This window comes from Stegostoma tigrinum, chromosome 31 (assembly GCF_030684315.1).
Source record: "Stegostoma tigrinum isolate sSteTig4 chromosome 31, sSteTig4.hap1, whole genome shotgun sequence".
Classification (NCBI taxonomy): domain Eukaryota; kingdom Metazoa; phylum Chordata; class Chondrichthyes; order Orectolobiformes; family Stegostomatidae; genus Stegostoma; species Stegostoma tigrinum.
In genome coordinates, this window is record NC_081384.1 from 35898752 (window position 1) to 35921385 (window position 22634).

The window sequence follows — 22634 nt, forward strand, 5'->3', positions numbered from 1 at the left end:
GACTCTTACCTTTTGGTCCAGCCTTCCATGTGGGACCTTGTCAAAGGGTTTACTGAAGTCGATCTATAGTGAAGTTTATGAAGTGGGATCCCAACACAAAACCACCTATTCCCATTTGGATACATTCAGAGAGTGGCAAGGGATAGTGATGGATGAAAGACAGAAAGGAACAGGTGTTTCCAGATTTAACAGAAGTCAGACAATATTTAGCTTTGGACATGTCATGATCAATTGCTGTGCTTAAATCTAACCTAATGTTTTAAAAATGATAAATAGCTTTGTTTCTTTTTAATGAGTTTCCTCTTTTGTATCCTTTCCTGTAAGGTCATTCTTTCCATGACTAAAACCATAAAGTGAATGAGAGTTAATTCAGCCCCCACAAATGTGGTTCTCCTGTGGACAGCCTGGGACTAACTCCAACATTTGGGTAGTTAACTGGCAAAACAGTGACTGTTGCCTAACCCAGTGGTATAGGTGCCACAGTTTGTGAGCGATTTGCTCGGCCAATCTCCAGGCCATGCATGAAAATGTAAATCACCCACTATCCAAAGGCAAGGAGCCAGTTAATTTTCCAGTTGCGTGAGGCTGCAGTACTCTTTTAATTAAACCAAGATTTGTTCCAGAACAGTTTTCTAACCTTACATTCTGTGCCATAAGAGCATTCTGGGTTAGCTTAAGACAGTTGCCTTTTTATGCATCTGTGGTTTGTCTCATCAAGGAGAGGTGATAAGCCCAAGAGGAGGGGATAATCCACGGTGAGGCTCTGCAGGGCCTTATTTTCATCTCTTGAAAAGAAGCCAGAAAGCCCTGTTCCTTCTTGGCTGTTTGGTAAGCAATGTCCTCCAGGAGGAAAGGTACATTACATTATAGTCTAGATCATCAAAGTTAGCCATTTGCAGGATATGGAGAATTGTATGAATCCGTAAGTTTCATGGAGAGGCAATGGCCTCATGGTATTATTGTACTATTATTATTGTACTATTAGAAACCTACGTAATGTGATGTGAACCTGGGTTCAAATTATGACGTCAGATGGTGAAACTTGGATTCAATAAAAATCTGGAATGTAATGTCCAATGATGACCATGAAACCAATGCTGACTGTCAGAGGAAAAGCCTATCTGGTTCACTAATGTCCTTTTGGGAAAGAAACTGTGATCCTTATATGGTCTGGCCCACACATGACTCCAAATCCACAGCAATGCGGTTGATTCTTAACTGGGCAATTTGGAATGAGCAATAGATGCTGTTCTGGCCAGATTTACCCATGTATGTGAATGATTTTTTTTTAAAAGCTGTATATTAGAATTTCCAATGTGAACTACATGTACAAAGTACGTCTGCAATAATGTATCTGTTGTCATTCTGTAATTTTTTCTTTCAACTTTTCTCTGTCTCTGTGTCTGAACTGAACAAGCTTCAGTTGTTAGTAAAGTTGCTGTTATAAATCCTCCAGGAAGCCGTCAGTTGAATTCCTGAGGAAACTCTCAGTGGAATGGATCCTGTCACATACCATCTTTGTTGCTGTCACTTTGACCTCGTTGCCATGGTCACTGGGCTGCAGCAAGCACATCCTATCACTGGGGAAATGCAATAGTAGCTCATCCCAGGTTCATTTCTTCTTAGTTACTGGCACAAGTACAACTGATCATTCCCCTTTTCGAAAGATCCAGCTCCATAGCAACATGGAAGGAAAACTGTCATTCACTGTGTGGTTGCCATCACAGAGAGCTTCAGCATATATTTTTCTTGTGGTAAATGTGCCGATTATCTTGATAAACAAAGGAAGTAAAGCTGAAACTACTGTTGGGATGGAGTGAGGAGGCAACATATTGATTAAATAGGAATCAAATATCTGTTAACCTCAGAGCTTTACGAATGATATATTTTCTTTTCCTTTGCTTTTTAGCTGCTTTTTGTTTCAGTTCCTTTGCCAGAGCTGCTGGGATCTGGGCTTTGTCTTTCTCTGAAGCTCCAGGTGCAGGGAGCGGAGTTCAAAACAGGCAGGCCTTCCTATCTTGTTATATGTGCATAACCTTTACAAAAATTGATCAGACAACAGGATAAGAGGTTTGGAGGGTGTGACGGAGGAATCATACTCCCTAAGGTTCGAGATTTCTGTCTGAGAATAGCTTCACAGGGCTGCAGGTCCTCATTGATATCCAATGATTCTTGCAATACACTCAGAACCTCGTTCACAATCCTGTTCAGTACTTGGGCAAATGCTGCCACATAAGCAACAGTAATAACAAGAAAAAAAAGAGAGACTTTCATTTATACTTCATTGTTTACGACCAAGGGATGTCTCAAAAAGGGTTTTTAACAGCAACTTATATTTATGTATAGCCTTTAACATCATGAAACTTTCCAAAGATGCTTCATGACAGGATATAAAACAAAACATGATACAAAACCACACAAGGCTCTGGTATTAGGACAGATGTTCAAAACCTTGATCAAAGCAGCAGGTTTTAGGAGTGTTTTAAAGGAGTAAAGTGAGGTAGAAAGGCGGAAGGGTACAGGGCCAGAATTCCAAAGGTTAGGGTGTAGACAGATAAAAAAAAAGCATGAGAACTAATGTTGCAACAACCATGACTGGGGATGCATAAGAGGCTGGAACTAGAGGAGCACAGATATCGGAGATATGCATAGTTGGAGATTACAGAGACAGAGAAATAAGACCACGGAGTTACGTGGAGACAGTGATAAAAAGGTGTGTGAGTTACATATGTTTCAATATCATTTGTTTTTGAGTTTGAATTTTAGGTTTTGAACTAGTGGCATGAGCTTTTGTGTGTCTGAAGGGATTTAATGTTTAACCTACAAATATTTCTGTAGTCATAGTGGTTTATTTTAAAGCAATTTGAAAGACAGCCTCCAAGAATGCATAACTTTTCATTTGCATTTGAAGAATTTGAGTGAACAAAGTACACGATAAAATACATTAGACTTTATGATGGAAGGGTCTGAGTTCTGGATGACCAGAATTTGGAGAGAAACCTTTCAGCGTGGGGGAGCTCTGCAGAAGTTTTACCTGAAGAAGATAGTTGCTCCTGAGAAAGGAAGCGTTTTAAATTTACTTTGAAACGGTAATTATCTCAGTTTAAGAAGTTTAAATAATAGCTCCAGGCAGTTGTTATTTGAAGCTGAGAAAGCTTAAGCTCCAGTGTGAGACGGCTCCAGGCTATCAGATTTTCCTGATTAGGGGGTGAAGCCCCGGTTAAGTTAAGTGTACTGAAGTGTTAAGGAAAGATCTATTTTCTCTGGTGTGAGTACAATACAAGGATTGCTTTCAGGTATTGTACAGATGTGTTTTTGGAATCTAAACAAGCGTTTTGAGGATTAAAGGGGTTATATTTAACTGTGTGTTTCAATATCTCTAAACGCTGTTATGTGTAAATAGTTTGGGTTTATTTTTAATCTTCACTTCTTTTGTAAAATAAACTTCTGTTTAACCATTAAAACCTAATCTGAAACATTGTGTGACTGTTTCAGTGAGAGAGTATCTCATTATAACCAAAATGAAATATGATCCAGCAAGCCAAATTTTGGATCCAATTTATCCAGTAAATACATCAGCTGGGGTAACAGTACTAACACAAACTGATGCAACTGAAAATATTTGACAATTTATATACATCATGCCATACTTTTAGCAAATGTGTAGCCAGAATATTGAGAATCTGACTTTTAGACTCTTGCCCGATGAAGTCATCAAACTTGCTATTATTTTTATCACCTCAGGGAGGGAAAAATCATGCCCTTTGCCTTTCTTAGCTCAGGACCAATTAGTTTTAATCAGAATACTTTTTCCTTTGTTTAACCTGAGGAAATCTATCTGGATAAATCCTTCAGAGTTTCAAAAACAAAGAACAGTACAGCACAGGAACAGGCCCTTTGGCCCACCAACCGTGCACCAATACATAATGCCTTTCTAAACTAAAACCTTTTCCCTCTACATGGTCCACATTCTCTGCCTCTTCAAATAGTGGTCAAGGTGCCTCTTAAATCTTGCTGTTGTATCCATCTCCTCCACCACCTCTGGCTGACCACCCTCTTGTGAAAAACTGCCTGTCACATCTCCTTTAAAATTTCCCCTTTTACCTTAAACCAATGTGCCCTAGTAATTGACATTTCCATCCTGGGGTAAAAGACTGACTCTCCATTCTATCTATGCCTCTCATAATTTTCTAAACTTCAATCAGGTTGCCCCATCCTTTGATATTCAAGTAAAAATAAACCAAGTGTATCCAATCTGTACTTATTCCTAATACCCCCAAACCAGGCAACTACCTGGTAAGATGAGATAACAAAGTGTGGAGCTGGATGAATATAACAGGCCAAGCAGCATCTTAGGAGCACAAAAGCTGATGTTTCAGGCCTAGATCCTTGATCAGAAAAGGGGGAGGGGGAGAGGGTCCTGAAATAAATAGGGAGAGAGGGAGAAGTGGATCACAGATGGATAGAGGAGAAAATAGGTGGAGAGGAGACAGACAAGTTAAAGAGGTGGGGATGGAGCTAGTAGGGAGGGGATAGCTCAGTCCGGGGAGGACAGACAGGTCAAGGGGCCGGGATGAACATAGAACATAGAACAGTACAGCACAGAACAGGCCCTTCAGCCCACGATGTTGTGCCGACCATTGATCCTCATGTATGCACCCTCAAATTTCTGTGACCATATGCATGTTCAGCAGTCGCTTAAATGTCCCCAATGACCTTGCTTCCACAACTGCTGATGGCAATGCATTCCATGCTCTCACAACTCTCTGTGTAAAGAACCCACCTCTGACATCCCCTCTATACTTTCCTCCAACCAGCTTAAAACTATGACCCCTCGTGCTAGCCATTTCTGCCCTGGGAAATAGTCTCTGGCTATCAACTCTATCTATGCCTCTCATTATCTTGTATACCTCAATTAGGTCCCCTCTCCTCCTCCTTTTCTCCAATGAAAAGAGACCGAGCTCAGTCAACCTCTCTTCATACGATAAGCCCTCCAGTCCAGGCAGCATTCTGGTAAACCTCCTCTGAACCCTCTCCAAAGCATCCACATCTTTCCTATAATACGGCGACCAGAACTGGACGCAGTATTCCAAGTGCGGTCTAACCAAAGTTTTATAGAGCTGCAACAAGATCTCACGACTCTTAAACTCAATCCCCCTGTTAATGAAAGCCAAAACACCATATGCTTTCTTAACAACCCTGTCCACTTAGGTGGCCATTTTAAGGGATCTATGTATCTGCACACCAAGATCCCTCTGTTCCTCCACACTGCCAAGAATCCTATCCTTAATCCTGTACTCAGCTTTCAAATTCGACCTTCCAAAATGCATCACCTCGCATTTATCCAGGTTGAACTCCATCTGCCACCTCTCAGCCCATCTCTGCATCCTGTCAATATCCCGCTGCAGCCTACAACAGCCATCTATACTGTCAACGACACCTCCGACCTTTGTGTCGTCTGCAAACTTGCTGACCCATCCTTCAATCCCCTCATCCAAGTCATTAATAAAAATTACAAACGGTAGAGGCCCAAGGACAGAGCCCTGTGGAACCACATTCACCACTGACTTGCAGGCAGAATATTTTCCTTCTACTACCACTCGCTGTCTTCTGTTGGCCAGCCAATTCTGTATCCAGGCAGCTAAATTCCCCTGTATCCCATTCCTCCTGACCTTCTGAATAAGCCTACCATGGGGAACCTTATCAAATGCCTTACTGAAGTCCATATACACCACATCCACAGCTCGACCTTCATCAACTTTTCTAGTCACATCCTCAAAAAACTCGATAAGGTTTGTGAGGCATGACCTACCCCTCACAAAGCCGTGTTGACTGTATTTGATCAAGCCATGCTCTTCCAGATGGTCATAAATCCTATCCCTCAGAATCCTTTCTAACACCTTGCAGACGACAGACGTGACACTTACTGGTCTGTAATTGCCGGGGATTTCCCTATTTCCTTTCTTGAAGAGAGGAATTACATTTGCCTCTCTCCAGTCCTCAGGTACGACTCCAGTGGAGAGCGAGGATGCAAAGATCTTCGCAAGTGGCGAAGCAATTGCATTTCTCACTTCCCAAAGCAGCCGAAGACAAATCTGGTCCGGGCCTGGCGACTTGTCAATCTTAATGTTTAACAAAATTTTCAGCACATCAGCTTCCTCTATCTCTATCCATTCCAGCATGCACACCTGCTCTTCAAAGGTTTCATTCACTACAAAGTTCATTTCTTTCGTAAAGACAGAAGCAAAAAACTCATTTAGGGCTTCCCCTACCTCCTCAGACTCCACACACAAGTTCCCTATGCTATCCCTGATCGGCCCTACTGTTTCTTTGACCATTCTCTTATTCCTCACATAAGTGTAAAATGCCTTTGTGTTTTCCCTAATTCGTTCTGCCAAGCCTTTCTCGTGCCCCCTCCTGGCTCTCCTCAGACCATTTTTGAGCTCCTTCCTTGCCTGCGTGTAATCCTCTCTAGCTGAACTTGACCTTAGCTTCCTTGATGAGGTTAGTAGGTAGGAAATGGGGGTGTGGCTTGAGGTGGGAGGAGGGGATAGGTGAGAGGAAGAACAGATTAGGGAGGCGGGAATGAGCTGGGCTGGTTTTGGGATGCAATGGGGGGAGGGGAGATTTTGAAGCTTGTGAAATCCACATTGATACCATTGGGCTGCAGGGTTCCCAAGCGGAATATGAGTTGCAGTTCCTGCAACATTCGGGTGGCATCGTTGTGGCACTGCAGGAGGCCCATGATGGACATGTCGTCTAAGGAATGGGAGGGGGAGTTAAAATGATTCGCGACTAGGAAGTGCATTTGTTTACTGAGAACCAAGCGTAGGTGTTCTGCAAAGCAATCCCCAAGCCTCCGCTTCGTTTCCTCAATGTAGAGGAGGCCATAACAGGAACAGTGGATGCAGTATACCACATTAGCAGACGTGCAGGTGAACATTTGCTCGACGTGGAAAGTTTTCTTGGGGCCTGGGATGGGGGTGAGGGAGGAGGAGTGGGGGCAAGTGTAGCACTTCCTGCGGTTGCAGGGAAAGTGCCGGGTGTGGTGGGGTTGGAGGGGAGTGTGGAGTGGACAAGGGAGTCACAAAGAGCGGCCCCTCCGGAAAACTCCATACCTACAGCGGCCCTAAACCCCACCTCTTCCTCCGTTACATTGATGACTGTATCGGCGCCGCCTCGTGCTCCCACGAGGAGCTCGAACAGTTCATCCACTTCACCAAAACGTTCCACCCCAACCTCAAGTTCACCTGGACTATCTCTCACACATCCCTCATCTTCCTCGACCTCTCTGTCTCCATCTCAGGCAACCACCTAGAAACTGATATCCATTTCAAGCCCACCGACTCCCACAGCTACCTAGATTACACCTCCTCCCACCCACCTTCCTGCAAAAATTCCATTCCCTATTCTAAATTCCTTCACCTCCGCCGCATCTGCTCCCAGGATGAGGCATTCCACTCTCGTACATCTCAGATGTCCTTGTTTTTCAAGGATTGCAAATTCACCCCCCAGCCCCAGCAGTGGTCGAGAACACCCTCGACCATGTCTCCTGCATTTCCCCCAACTCATCCCTCACACCACGCCCCCACAATAACCACCAAAAGAGAATCCCCCTAGTCCTCACATCCCACACCACCAACCTCTGGATACAACGCATCATCCTCTGACACTTCTGCCATCTACAATCTGACCCCACCACCCAAGACATTTTTCCCTCCCCAACCTTGTCAACCACTTCTGTACCTTTTCCAAAGACTCTACATCCTCCTGGCAGTGTGGATACCAGAACGTTCTATAGAACTGCAACATGACTTGCTAATTTTTGTACTTTATGCCCTGATTGATGAAGATAAATATGCTATATACGGTGTTGACCACCTTAATAGGGCATTTATAGAATTAACAAGATGTATCCTGTGTAGATTAAAAAGCAAAAAATCTATCATGGATAATTAGGGAGTGGGAGAATGAGTGGAGTCACTTAGAATCATACGGCATGGAACAGACCCTTTGGTCCAAACAATACAAGCTGGCCATAATCCCAAACTAAACTATTTCCACCTGGCCCACGTCCCTCCAAACATTTACTATTCATGTATTTATCTAACTATCTTTTAAATATTGTAACTGTACTTGTAACCACCACTTTCTCTGGAAGTTCATTCCACACATGAACCACCCTGTATTAAAAAAAAGTCCCTCATTTTTTTTTAATCTTTCTCCCCTCACCTTAAAATTATGTCCCCTAGGCTTGAAATTCCCCACTCTAGGGAAAGGCACCTGCCATTCACCAAATCTATACTCCTTGTGATTTCATATACCTCTATAAGGTCACCCCCTTTGCTCCAGTGAAAGAAGTCTCAGCCTAGCCAGCCTCTCCTTATAACTCAAACCGTCCATCCACTTCTCATCTGATTATAACTTGATCCTTAACCAATGCCTGGTCATTCTGATTGTTATCTATGGGAGTTTACTGTGCGCTAATGGTTACTTGGATAAAAATATGGTCACCTTAGGAGGAATGTTTATTCAGGCTGGATCTTTACCCATTGGAATTTAGCAGAATGAGCATTGCGTGTATTGTAACATGTCAGATACTGAGGGCCTGAGAGAATGGCGGCACAGTGGCTCAGTGGTTAGCACTGCAGCCTCACAGCATCAGGGACCCAGGTTCAATTCCAGCCACAGTCGACTGTCTGTGTGGAGTTTGCACATTCTCCCGGTGTCTGCGTGGGTTTCCTCCGGGTGCTCCGGTTTCCTCCCACAGTCCAAAGATGTGCAGGCTAGGTGGATCTGCTATGCTAAATTGCCCGTAGTGTTCAGGGGTGTGTGGGTTATAGGGGGATGAGTCTGGGTGGGATGCTTCAAGGGGCGGTGTGGACTTGTTGGGCCGAAGGGCCTGTTTCCACACTGTAGGGAATCTAATCTAAAAGGATGCTTCTGGGAAAGCCCAGAACTGAGCAACACAGTCTAAAAGTAGGTTGGAGATGACAACAGTTTTTTTTTCTGTATCAGAAGACCATATATCCATGGATAATACAATGTGGAGCTGGAAGAATGCAGCAGGCCAGGCAACATCAAAGATGCGGGAAAGTTGACATTTCCGGTCGAGACCCCTCTTCAGAGGCATACTTCTCCTAAGAGAATGGTGGAAGCAGGGTCATTGAGTATTTTTGAAGAGGTAGATTGGTCCTTCACTATCAGTGCCAGGGCCATATTTATTTACAATATATATCAAGGACTTGGATGATAGAAATGAACGTAATGTTGCTGGAGAGAGAGATGACAAAGTGGAGAGCTGGATGAACACAGCAGACCAAGCAGACGTTTCAGGCCTAGACACTTCATCAGAAATGGGTTTGCAGATGACACAAAAAGAGATGCGATAGCAAGTGGTGAGGTTGATGCAATGAGCCTGAAGTGGGATATAGGCAGGTTGAGTGAGTGACAAAAACTAGAATACAATGTGGGGAAATGGGAGGTTATGAACTTTGGCAAGAAGAATAGAGGACCTGAATATTATTTAAATGTAGAAGGACTGCAGAAAGTTGTCACACAGACGGATTGAGGAGTCCTTGTTAGTAAACCACAAAAAGCTAGCATCTAAGCTCACTGGGTAGTAGGGATAGCAAATGGAATGTTGGCCTTTATTTAAAAGAGAATGGAGAGTAAAAAGAGGGAGGTCTTCCTAAAACTATACAAGGCATTAGCCTGGCCATGTCTGAAATATTGTGAACACTTTGGTCCCCTGATCAAACAAAAGATACACTGGCATTATAGGTGGTCCAGAGAAGGTTCATGAGGCTGATGCCAGGTATAGAAAGGCTGTCTTATGAGGAATGAGTGAACAGTTGGGCCTACACTAACTGGGATTTTAAAGATAGACCTATTGAAACATAACAGATAAAACAAGGAGAGGTTGTTTCTCCTTATGGGGAGCTCTAGGACCAGAGGGCACAATTTCAGAGTTTGGGGTTATCTACTTGTGACAGGACGAACGAGGAATTTCTTCTCTCAAAAGCTATTGAATCTTAGGGTTTAATTATGGCAGAGAACTGTCGAGGAATGATCACTAAGGCTGAGTTAAACAGATTTTTAACCAATAAGGGAATCAAGAGTTGGGGAAAAGGCAGGAAAATGGTATTGAGGATTATCAGATCAACTGTGATTTCCTTGAATGGTGGATGGGCTGAATGGACTGTTTCTGCTTGTATGTCTTATGATCTTATGATGAAGAAGAGAGTTAAGGGTTGTGGTGGGTTAATGAGGGAAGAAGAATTGAAGCCACAATCGGACCATCCATAATCCTATCAAATGGTAGAGCAGACTCAAGGGGCTGAATGGCCTATTCTTACTCCTAATTCATGTGTTCATGTAGGCCACACACAACCCAACTGTCACCTACTAATAGCCCCCATTAGCAGCAACTCATTCTCCCAGGCTGATGTTTACCACTCCCTCGTCTGTCGAAATGTTTTTGTTTCTCCTTGGTTTTAAATTTCTCTTCAGTTTTCACAGCGACTGGAGAGCAGGCTGTTCAACCATCAGTTCTGAGGATGGGTCACCAGGTCCAAAACATTAACTCTAATTTGTTTTCTTCACAGATGCTGCCAGATCTGCCAAGCTTTTCCAGCCACCTGTTTTTGTTTTGCGCTCTCTTTGGGTTCTAGCTTCAGCCATTGTTTGCTCATCGCCACCCCATCTTCTGCATGAATAACAACTTTTTCCTCGCTACTAACAGTTCTGAATTAAGGCCACTGTAATTGATAAATTAACTCTGATTTCTCTCCACAGATGCTGGGATTTCCCAACAATCTCTGTTTTTGTTTCAGAAAAAGGTACTTCCCCATTGTTAATAACAACAGGTCAGACCCCCAAAGTACTATGAACATTTTTAACTTTAAATTCTAAAACGAGTATTTTAAGAGGACTGGCACAAATAAAAATTGCTGTAGATGTAAACTTAGTTCTGGCTGGCAAAGTGCAGATGCTGGAATATTACATATGTAGAATATCAGCAAAACCTCAGACAGAGGTGTAGCAAGAAGAGGTCATAAGGGAGCTGAATATCTTCCACCTCACAGTCAAAAGCCACCTCTTGAGTTTTTTTTGTGTTTTGTCCTTTCAGGAATCCAAAAAAAATGCTAATAATTTATGTGCCATGTTTGTGTGTACAAGTGGAAGGAGGTGTGCTAGTGATCTGAGGTTAGTGTGCACTATCCTAAATTTGAATGCTACAGTGCTGCGAAGTTGCAGTACCACACTAATCTCCCCTACATTGCAGGTAAAAGGATTCTCTTGCTGTGAGCACTGAAAGTTAATTAGTTAGCAATGGAAGCAGAACATAACAGGACAAGAAAGACTTTTTTGCTCTGCATGCTGCAGGCCAATCACCATTAACAGAAAACAGGACAATGGGATTTCAACTAACAGCAAAGCCAAAAGCCTGAAATTGACTGTTCACATATCAATATTTACACTTTCTAAACTGATCCATGTATCTTTTAATTTATATTCTTGTATTGAACATACTCTTATTCCTAATCTCTGCATGTGTCTGTGAGTGTGAATGAATGTGAGAGTGTTTGGGTTTTGTATATTTGTGCATGTGAGTATGTCTGTATATCTATGTATGTGTACCTGTTTGTATATATCTGTGTGTGTGTGTGGGTGAGAGAGTGTGTGACGGCATGCGTGTGAGTGCGTGCAATTTGATTTACTTCTTGCCACATGTATTTTGCTATGAACTACAGAGAAAAGTGTTATAAAGTGTCAGCAATGTCCAGTGCCATCTTAAAACACAGAAAAATAAACCAAAATTGAGAATACAAAGGCAGAAATATGAAGAAATAAAGAAAGTGCCCACCGTTACAGTTCTTCTTGTTGAGTGCTGTGACATGGGCCTGGTGGCCAGGCACACATCCCAAACAGCACACTGCCACCACTAGAACAAAAGCCCCACTCTTCACCATCTTGCCTCCTCCAACATAACTGGCACCATCTTGATTACGTAATCGATCACAAAACTGAATAAAACAGCAGAAACAAAGCCAAACAAAATGAGAAATGTCCAGACATTGAACTCTTACTTAAGTGTTATCTCTGTGCAGGCACCTAGGAGAATCCACAGCGTGGAGAGTTACAAAGAGCTTGACTGCTTACCCACAGCTGAAGCTACCGCCTCCAATCTCCTCCTGCTGCTGCTGCTGCCGTCTCTGCTTCTATAGTCCTGGAACATGCTCAGGCAGGGGCCGCTCGCAGCCTCTGATTGCTGGGTTCTGTGACATGACCAGGTAAGGCTCATCACCGATGCCTAACTGAAGCAAAAGACTTTAAACAAAAGGGAAGAAAAAGAAAAAGCAAAAACAAAAGAAAAAGAGAAAAGCAGTTAGAAGCAAATGAGCCCAGGAGCTCAAAATGCTACTCCGCTGCCACCTTGGTAAGAGAGTGCATGTGTGTGAATAAGTGAGTGTGAATATCAGTATGTGTGACTGAGAGAGGGAGTGTGAGTGAGAGAGAGAAAGGGGGAGTGTGTTAATGAATGGGTGTGTGTGTGAGTGAGAGCAAGTAAGTGAGTGTGTTTGATTCTGTGTGTGTTTGGGGGGGGGTGGGGGGTGGGGGGTTTGGGTGTAACTAAGTTTGTTAACTCAAGAAAAGCCTGGTTAAATTGCCTCCTTTAAATATGAATTTATTCGGATGGGGGGAAAAGCATCCAAGAGGACGGGGTTCTTTCTAAGTTAACTTTGTTGTGACTAATTAAGGATGGAAAGAGGAGTCAGTCGTTCCTCCTCCCCCAGGAGCAATTTAGGGTATCTTTCCGAAACTCTCATAAGTTGGAGAACTCCGCCTGGTCTAGTTAACACTGTTAACTAATTAATGCAAACAAAAATATTTCATGATCTGTTTATACATCACACCCACTCAATGGATATGTGGCCATATAGATTTAAGCCCAAAATCCTCTCAGCTTTTCCAACAGATCCCTTCTCTGTCCTGTGTCAAGGATGTTCCTTTTTATACCTTTATAAAGTTGCTTCACTCAGTTTTCAGAATGTCCTCAAACTGACTCCCTGCAGGAAAGCCCACTCTGGTGATTCCTTGGTTCTCAAATAAACGCAGGTTGCATGTCTAATCAGAAAGCTCACTTCCCTGGCATTCTGCTCAAATTGTTACACAAGTCATTTTCTCTGCTTTTCTCAGCACATCCTCTCTCTGTGTCCCTCTGCAGCTTTCTCTAGGTCTCTGTGTATAACCCTCTTCCTCTGCAGCTGTCTGTGTCTCTCTGCATCTGTGTATGTCTCTTTTTGGGTTTCTGTCTCTGTGTTTATGTCTCTGCAGGTCTCTTGTGACTGGGTCTGCCTGTGTGTGTCTTTCTGCGTTTAGGTCCGTGTTTCTCTTTCTGTGTGTGTGTGTGTGTGTGTGTGTGTGTGTGTGTGTGTGTGTGTGTGTGTGTGTGTGTGTGTGTGTGTGTGTGTGTGTGTGTGTGTGTGAGTGAGATAGTTTGGCATCACATGGCGTGTGTCTGAATTAATTTGATCTTCATCTTCTCAAATGAACCTGCTATTTTACCTTAAATCAAAGGAGGCATTGTAAATGCAGCTGCCTTGTAACGTCCCACATTCGTAGCAATACTTCAAGTTTTGTAGCAGTGATGAATGGAGTTCTAACCACATCAACAACAGGGTCTCTGCTTCCGTGCTGTCTATCAAATCACTTGAGGAATAGCGTGATAGTGCAGAGCGATTTAAGGAAGAGTTCTGATATTTTGAGACTCCTGTGGAGGGCAGTGGAATGGACCAGCTGTGTGGAACCAACATATAGTCATCTCACAGGCACTTCATAGAATCCCTACAGTGTAGAAGCAAGCCATTCAGCCCATTGAGACCACACTGACCCTCTGAAGAACATCTCGTGCAGACGCAGGCCCTTATCCCAGTAACCCTGCATTTCCCATGACTAACCCACCTAGCCTGCATATCCCTGGACACTATGGGCAATTTAGCATGGCCAATCCTCCTGAGCACCAACATTAAGACACAGGGAGAATGCGCAAACTACACACAGATAGTCACCTGAGGCAGAAATCAAACCCAGGCCCTTGGTGCTGTGAGACAGCAGTGTTAACCACTGAGTCACCGTGTCTGGCAGCATCTGTGGAGGAGAAAAAAGAGTTAATGTTTCGGGTCCGGTGACCCTTCCTCTGAGGAACGGTCACCGGACCCAAAATGTTTACTCTTTTTTTCTCCTCTGCAGATGCTGCCTGACCTGCTGAGCTTTTCCAGAAACTTTGTTTTTGTTCCTTATTTACAGCATCCGCAGTTCTTTTGGTTCTTCATTGAGTCACCACGTTGGTGGTGAGCTTTGCCACATGGTGGAAACAACTGAATTATCCTGATCGATTGACTGAAACAGTATCTGGAGAAAAATATGACATTTCCACCCTGAATATGTGCTGAATCTTTAACAAAAAGCATGAAGGAAACCTGTCTTTTGTAAGCAGGCAAATATGACCTTCACTGTGATCTCATCAATACCACTCCATATTTTTAATACAGAGGATGCAGCTTTTGTTGCAAATGGTAACACAGTGGTTTGTTCTTCCAACTCACACCAACAACAGTAACTTGTATTTATTTGGGCCTGTGAGGCAGTGAAAATCCCATGGATGTCCGCAAGATCGCAAACAGACTAAATTAACATGGAGCTGGGGAAGGAGGCATTAAGAATGGCGATCAAATTTTTGTTTAGAAAAGTGGATCATACATGGTGTCCTAAAGATCAAGAGACAGTGAGGGGAGAGACAGAGAGACAGAGACTGAGAGGGAAAGACAAAGACTGTGACAGACTGTGGAAGACAGAGACAATGACTGAAAGAGTCAGAGAGGAAGAGACAGAGATACAGAGAGACAAAGGGAAGCACAGACATGACACAGACAGAAACAATGATAGAGAGAAAGAGTCAGAATTAGAGAGACAGAGTGTGTATGTATGTGATGAGCTAAGAATGCAACAGTTTTGCATCTAAACTGCTGAAGGCACATCTGCCAATTGTGAAACAAAATAAGTGAAGGATGTAAGATGCCAAAGAAATTCAGTTTCTGAGGTTTCTGGGAATGAATGAGAAAATAGCAAGGAATGCGTCCACTGTGGGGTTTGAAGATGAAGACAATAAGATAATAAAATAAAGAATTGTGAACACTGGGGTGTTTGATGAACACAAAGTTGACGCAAGGAAGAATTCACGTGAAAGAGTTTTGAATGAGCTCCAGTGCAGAGGAACTATTTTAACTCACTCATGGGACTTGTGTGTCGCTGTTATTTATTGCCCATCCCTAGTTGTCTTTGCAAAGGTAGCAGTAAGCTGCCTTTTTGAACTGTGACAGTCCACATGCTATGGGTTGACCCACAATACCCTTACAGAGGGAATTCCAGGATTTTGACCCAGCAACAGTGAAGGAACACTGATATATTTCCAAGTCAAGATAGTGAGTGGCTTGGAGTGTAGATTACAGGTGGCGGTGTTCCCATGAATCTGCTGCCCTTCTCCTTCTAAATGGACATGGTCATGGTTTGCAAGGTGCTGACTAAGGATCTTTGGTGAATTTCTCCACTGCATCTTGTAGATAACATGCACTGCTGCTACTGAGCATCGGTGGTGAAGAGAGTGGAGGCTTGTGATGTGGTGCCGATCAAGCGGGCTGCTTTGTCCTGGATGGTGTCAAGTTTCTTGAGCGCTGTTGGAGCTGCACCCATCCAGGCAAGTGGGAAGTATTCCATCACACTACTTACTTGTGCCTTGTAGATGGTGAACAGACTTTGGAGAGTCAGAAATTGAATTACTTGCTGCAGCATTCCTAGACCCTGACCTGATTTTCTAAACACAGTACTTATATGATTAGCCCATTTCAGTTTCTTATTAATAATAACACCCAGAATTTTAAGAGTGATGGTAATGTAATTGAATGTGTTGGATTCTGTCTTGTTGAAGATACTCATTGCCTGACATTCACATGGCACAAATGTTACTTGACATTTGTCAGCCCAAGCCTGGATATTCTCCAGCGATAGTAAGAACTGCCAATGTTTGTTGGAAATGAAGAAGTCGAGGGAGGATAGGAGGCCTTGGTGTAGTGTCTAGTAGGATGGGGATTTCCAGGAGGATTTTCTGAAGAAGGGACCAGACCTGAGACGTCAGCTTTCCTGCTCCTCTGTCGCTGCCTGGCCTGCTGTGTTCGTCCAGCTCCACACTGGATATTCTCCAGATCTTTTTGCATTCAGACATGGAACTGCCTCAGTATCTGAGGAGTTGCAAATGGTGTTGAACTTTGTACAATCATCTGTAAACATCCCCACATCTGACCTTATGAAGCAAGGTCATTGAAGCAACTGAAGGGCATAGATGCCTGGGAGCTGAGATAACTGACCTCCAAAAACTACAACCGTCTTCCTACATGCCAGGTATGACTTCAACCAGTGGAGAGTTTGCCCCCTGACACCAGTTGATTCCAGTTTTCCAGGACTCCTTGCAGCCACACTTGGTCAAATGCAGTCTTAACGTCAAGGGCTGTCACTCTCACCTCACCTCATCTCCAGAATTCAGCGCTTTTGTCCATGTTAGACCAGGACCGTAATGAGGTCAGGCCCTGGCAGAGTCCAAAGTGGGTGTCAGTGAGCAGGTTATTGCTGAGCATGTGCTTCTTGATAATATCTGTTGACATTATACTGTTAACGATACCTTCCATCACTTTACTGTTGGAGAAATGGATGTTAGACAGGACAGAATAGTCAGCTGAGTCTGGGAGTTATGTAAGTCATGAATGAGAATTTCATTAGCAGATGGGTTGAGGCTATGGGTACAAAAGCCCCACGTCTGGTCAAATAACTATACGGACTCTAGTCCAGTGCAAGACTCTAACCAAGAAAGAAAGAAGTTTATTGTTTGGATATGAGGTTAGTAGCAGGGACCAAAGAATATGGTTCCAGCATTCCTAATCTTTAATTGAGAGAAATTTCAGCCCATTCATCTCAAACAAGCTTAGTTAGGTATTAGAGGTCGTAATTTTGCGCTATAATCTATACTGACGACAATGCTGCCTAATTTTGTGTCATCAGCAAATTTGGACACAAGACTTTTTCTATGCCATTATCTAAGTTGTTAACATGTGAATAATTGAGGCCCTAACACAGACTTTTGTGGGTCACCACGGGACACATCCTACCAATTTGAATACTGACCTATTATACTGATTTTCTATCGCCTGCTACTCAACCAGTTTCCCAGCCATTTAAGGGTTTATTTAAGTCAATTAATCACTTTACAGCCCCCATCTCCTGTCTCTATTATCTGTCCCTTATCTCCATCTGTCAATATTATAAATATTTCCACTTTCATCTATTTTGCCACCATTGCATAATGCTGTTTTGATATATATTTCCATTTGTTGTTAAATGTTTCAATCAGTTAATTAAAGTACATCATAGCAGGTTAATATCGCACATAATGTGTTGACAAAGATGGCTCTTGGTAATACGCTGTGACCATTTATTTAAATATAGGAGACTCTTTAATCTACTTAACCAGTGGAAGGGCCACCTTGTATTAAAGCCAATTAATTAATTAAGAAGTAATTAGTTTATTTTCCTTACAATAATATCAGAGTTTTATTAGCTAAGGTAAATTTGATCTAATATACAATTGAAACTGCATAAATTCTTCATAATATTAAAGCCCCAGCAATTTGCCAGATTAATTAAAGATTCATGATACATATGAAGTCAGATGTCCAGGAGCAAAACAGAACATCAGTGTTGTAGAAAACATATGGGAAACAGTCGATTGCCACTGGAAATAAACTTGTTTACTAACCAGTAGCATCTGCTTTAATAAGTGTTTAATTAACCTTTAGCGTGAACAGCAGCTAAACTGGCATCCTCTACATAAAGATTCCAGCTTTGTTTTAGAGTGACAAAAGCACAGCAAATTAATCAAGTGGTCCACATTTCTACAGTAATGGTGGATGTTCAGCACTGCGTCTGAGACCTAGACAATAACCTTAGACGGAGTATAGATTTTGGTAATAAGTAGGTTAGCATTTTTAAATATTGAGTGCTAAAGTAAAAGTATTTCAAATCTTTGTTGGTGTTTCTCTGTCTTTGGACTATTAGATTGATGAATATTGATCAGTCACCCTCACAGCAGGGAAATCCTTTGAATGAAGGTGCATTGAAAATGTTCATAACCTCTGAATAATCCTGATGATTAATTTTATAATCTAGAATGTTTTAAAAATTCATTTTGTCAATATTTGCCATCCATTTCATTCTACATGAAGATAAATCCAAACAAATAGCCATTAAAACACCGACAGTTACTGCCATTGTAATTATATATTTGACAGCATTATTAGTGGTTCTTCAATAAATATCGAGGCTTCAGATAAGTTTGAGTAGGTAATTTAGTGATAGTCCCTTAGAAACTGTGACTCATATGAGTTTCAGTTAAGGGGCTGCATTTTGCCCCAACCAAGAGAACGTTACCACAGGTTAAATGTCCTCATGTTTACTATTTAAAGCCTTAATTATGTCTTCTTTCCTGTTTGAAATCACAGATAATCACCATGAATTAAAAAAGCATGTCTTAAGTAAGAAAAGATAAATGAGAGTGAAATGAAAGAGATACCACCTCTGTTTTGATCTCGGAGGCTGTGGTGTTAAGGATTATTGGAAAAGCTTTCACCATATTGAATTCTGAACCCTTGTAGGATAGTGGTAGTGCCCTGCATTTGGGCCAGAAGGCCTAAGTTCAAGCCCCACCTGGAAGAATCTCATAACATGTCCAAACAATATTCTTGACAGTCAAGAAAGGCTGGAGCTTTTTTCATATAGATAAGAGAAGGCTAAAAGAGGACATCCTAGTTTGGGTACAGGTTTAAGATAGACAGAAGGCATATCCATCTAAAGTTATCGAATTCCTACAGTGTGGAAGTAGGCCATTTGGCCCAAAGGGACGATGCTGATCCTTCCCCACCCCTAACCTATCACCCTGCATTTCCCATGGCTAATCCACCCAGCCTGAACAACATGGGCAATTTAGCCCTATCCACCTAATCTGCGCATCTTTGTTCTGTGGGGTGGCATGGTGGCTCAGTGGTTAACACTGCTGCCTCACAGCACCAGGGACCCAGGTTCGATTCCACTCTCAGTTGACTGTCTGTGTGGAGTTTGCACATTCTCCCCACATCTGCATGGGTTCCCTCCGGGTGCTCTGGTTTCCTCCCACAGTCCAAAGATGTGCAGGTTAGGTGAATTGGCCATGCTAAATTTCCTCTAGTGTTCAGGGATGTGTAGATTAGGTAGGTTATAGGGGTAAATCTGGGTGAAATGCTTTGAGGTTTGTGGACTTGTTGGGCCAAAGGGCCTATTTCCACACCGTAGGGATTTGATGATGACGAAACTGGGACACCCGGAGTGAACCCATGCAGAGAGGGGGAGAATGTGAAAACTCCACACACACATTTCACTCAAGGCTGAAATTGAACCTGGGTTCCTGGCACTACATTAATAAATGACCGCTGTGCCTTTCACAGGGACAGGATGTCCTGGATCAATTTATAGCTAAATTAGTATTTTTGAAGTATAAATTTTGTTGCAATGTAGGAAGTATTTCCCATAGTCAGTTTCCAAATATAGCATTGATAATGGTCAGATAATTGTGATGTTGGTTGAGGAATAAATGTTGGCCAGGACACTGGAGATAACTCTACTGTTCTTCTTCAAAGTAGTATAATGGCATCTTCCACCTGACAGGACAAAATGTCTCGTTTTAGAGCTTGGTATTCTTAGGAGGAGTATAGAGGTTAAAAGTTAAAAGAATAGAAGGATATATTGATAGTATGAAATTAAAAAAAGGATTGGCGGAGGCTCCAATAGTGCATAATTACCAGTATTGAATGACCTGGATGAGTCGTTTATTTCTGTGCTAAACTGTATAGTAACTGAGGAATGAAGCAAACACCCGTAATTGTTGTTAGCATGTTGTTGGGAAAGAAGCAGTCAACATATTCATAATAGTTCCAACCTTGAGAGAAGAAAGATGTTGTACGAGGTGTAATACAGTGCAGAAATACTGCTTTTCAGTTTTTTTTTACTCAAAGCTTGCTTTATTGTTTTTTCAACTTTGGATTACAAAGGGTATGAAAATAAATTTTAAAAACAATTTCTGTGATTTGAAAACACTATGGATAAACAGTGTACTTGTGGAGCCCCTCAATGTGAAGTAAACACAAAATATACACAACATGGCATTTACAAACATTATTAGAAAACTTGAATTTTGGCTTAATTGACTTTCCCTAAACAGAAATTGATGAGATGAACTCTGATTTAATTCTTATTTTGTTCTTTTATCTATGATTTCTGTCATTAAAACCTGTGCTATGGTATGGTGTCTTAAAAAACTTGTCACTATTTTTTGTAAAAATACACATGACAATAAATTGCTATTCTCTTCTAATCTATATCTCGCTCCACTCATTTTCTACTTCACCTTTCATTCACAGGCTTGTAGCACTCTTACCTCTAAATCAGAAAGTTATGGCTACAAGGGATTTGAGTGCATAATCCAGGCTGCAGCTCTAGTGCACTGCTGGAGGAGGGCTGCACTGTCAGATGCCATCATTTAGATTGAATATTTAACGAGGCCTTGACTTCCTTCTCAAGTGGATGTGAAAGATTCTATAGCACTACAGATTTAAAGCACTTCGCAAAAGAAGTAGAAATGCTATGAACAAAACATCCATGCAGTAAGTGGTTAGGGTCTGGAATATATGGGACAGGTATTAGTTTAATGAAGTCTGAAGAAGGGTCTAGGCCCGAAACGTCAGCTTTTGTGCTCCTGAGATGCTGCTTGGCCTGCTGTGTTCATCCAGCTTCACACTTTGTTTTCCAGATATTAGTTTAATTTGTTTTTAATTCATTTGTGTCCTGTGTAATCCAGGGAGCTAGGTAGTTAATTAAAAAGGAATGCTGTACATGGTAACAGGGAGAAAGTGGATGAATGGAGCAGAAACAAGGACTGAATAGCTTCCTTTTGCACAGTAACAATTCAGAGAAGAACAGAGGGGTTCTTCCAAGAATTCTGATCCATATCTATCCCTCAACCAACTTGACTCGAACAGATAATCTAGTTATTTATCTCATTGCTACATGAGGGGCCATGTAAAAGTTGCCTGTTATATCCTGTGTTGCATCAAGGCTGTGGCATGCATTGCATGTCTTTTAGATGTAGTTACATCTTTTGAGCTGTGTTTTCTGAGTCTTTTGCTAGTTGTCTGAGAGGATTAATTATTTGCAGGTAGAGTGGGTGACCTTTGCCACCTGACCCCTGATGATGATGGGTTATTTGAAGTACAACTTTTGCAAAATTGCTCTAAAGCTGGACTATCCTGTAATTGCAACAGTTTGACTTTGCTGCTCAATGTTAAGGATCTTCTCAATTCTCTCTTAAAAGATGCTCAAGAACATCTTAAGCCTGCCCAGCTGTAGATAATTAGTCACAGTGGCAGGAATCTCCAGGATTCTTTGTGTGATCTTTCGAGTGATATTGTTAGAGCCTTGAGATTTTGCCCTCTTGACCTTAGTTGTTGACTAATTACAGAGTCTGGTATAAATAAAGAGAAAATGCTGTATGGGGTGTCAGAGAATAATTGATCATTTATGGCTCCGCGGAAGATTTTCCCTCTGTTGCAGTTAAAGAGAGTAGTGTCCAGGGATCTCTTTATTAGAAGTGGCACCAAAGACAAGCGAAGATACAACATATATGGGCCTTTGAAGGGCTAGACTACTGCATAGGATTGAACACTCCTTGTCCCACTGGGACCAGATTGTATTTGTGCAACAATCCATTAGTCAATAGATGAGCACTATATACATCAACCAAAGACTTGCGCCTCATTCTTGCTGAATGCTAGCATCTCTATATTCAAATCAACCCTTCCTGCCAGTGTCAGATATAACAAAGTTTTCCCATTAGCACTGGTTTCCTCCTCACTGAATACTAGGCATTTGTTTATCTTGTTATCAGTTATCTTGTCTGATACCCTCAAAGTAGTGCTTGACTCTGGGCCAGGGAGCACACACTCTAGATCCTTAATCAGTGAGTGTCAGTGATGGATCTGAACATAATTGATCCTTGTCTGCAGGAACAGCAGATGATTAGCTAATATTTAAATCAGTGGATATTGCTATGACAGTTAGTTGCTCAGCTCTCTTTTTGTTTCTTTGTTCGACATTACCATGTGTAAATTGGCTGCTACATTTCCCACATTACAGAAGTGACTAATCTTTATGAATACTTCATTGGCCACAGATACTTTGAGAACATATAAACACAGAAACAGGCCATTTTTGACTGTCAATCCCAAATAGGACGGGCTGCCTACATTTGGTTAAGGCTCTTGCCAAAAGCTGCCAGGCTCTGATTCACTTTACAGAGTTCCCATGGCTGGTACCATACTGCACTGTCTGTTGCCCTCAACACTACAAAAGAAGCTGACTGACTTAAAGAGGCACATGTAAGGTTTGCAACTTTGCTTGTTTTTAAGTTCCTGTGGAGCAGGAGAAATAGGGATTCA

At 42.1% G+C, this 22634-nt stretch overlaps 1 long non-coding RNA gene across 1 annotated transcript in view; it reads right to left on the reverse strand.

The window, feature by feature from the left end:
- LOC125466110 (uncharacterized) overlaps window positions 1–12305 on the reverse strand; it is a 45084-nt gene extending 32779 nt beyond the window's left edge. Inside the window, exons 1-2 of the long non-coding RNA XR_007250383.2 lie at window positions 12166–12305; window positions 11870–12029 (exon numbers count right to left, since the gene is read on the reverse strand). This is a non-coding gene — a long non-coding RNA (uncharacterized LOC125466110). The remainder of the gene's footprint in view (window positions 1–11869; window positions 12030–12165) is intronic.
- Between the last annotated feature and the right edge of the window lie 10329 nt (window positions 12306–22634).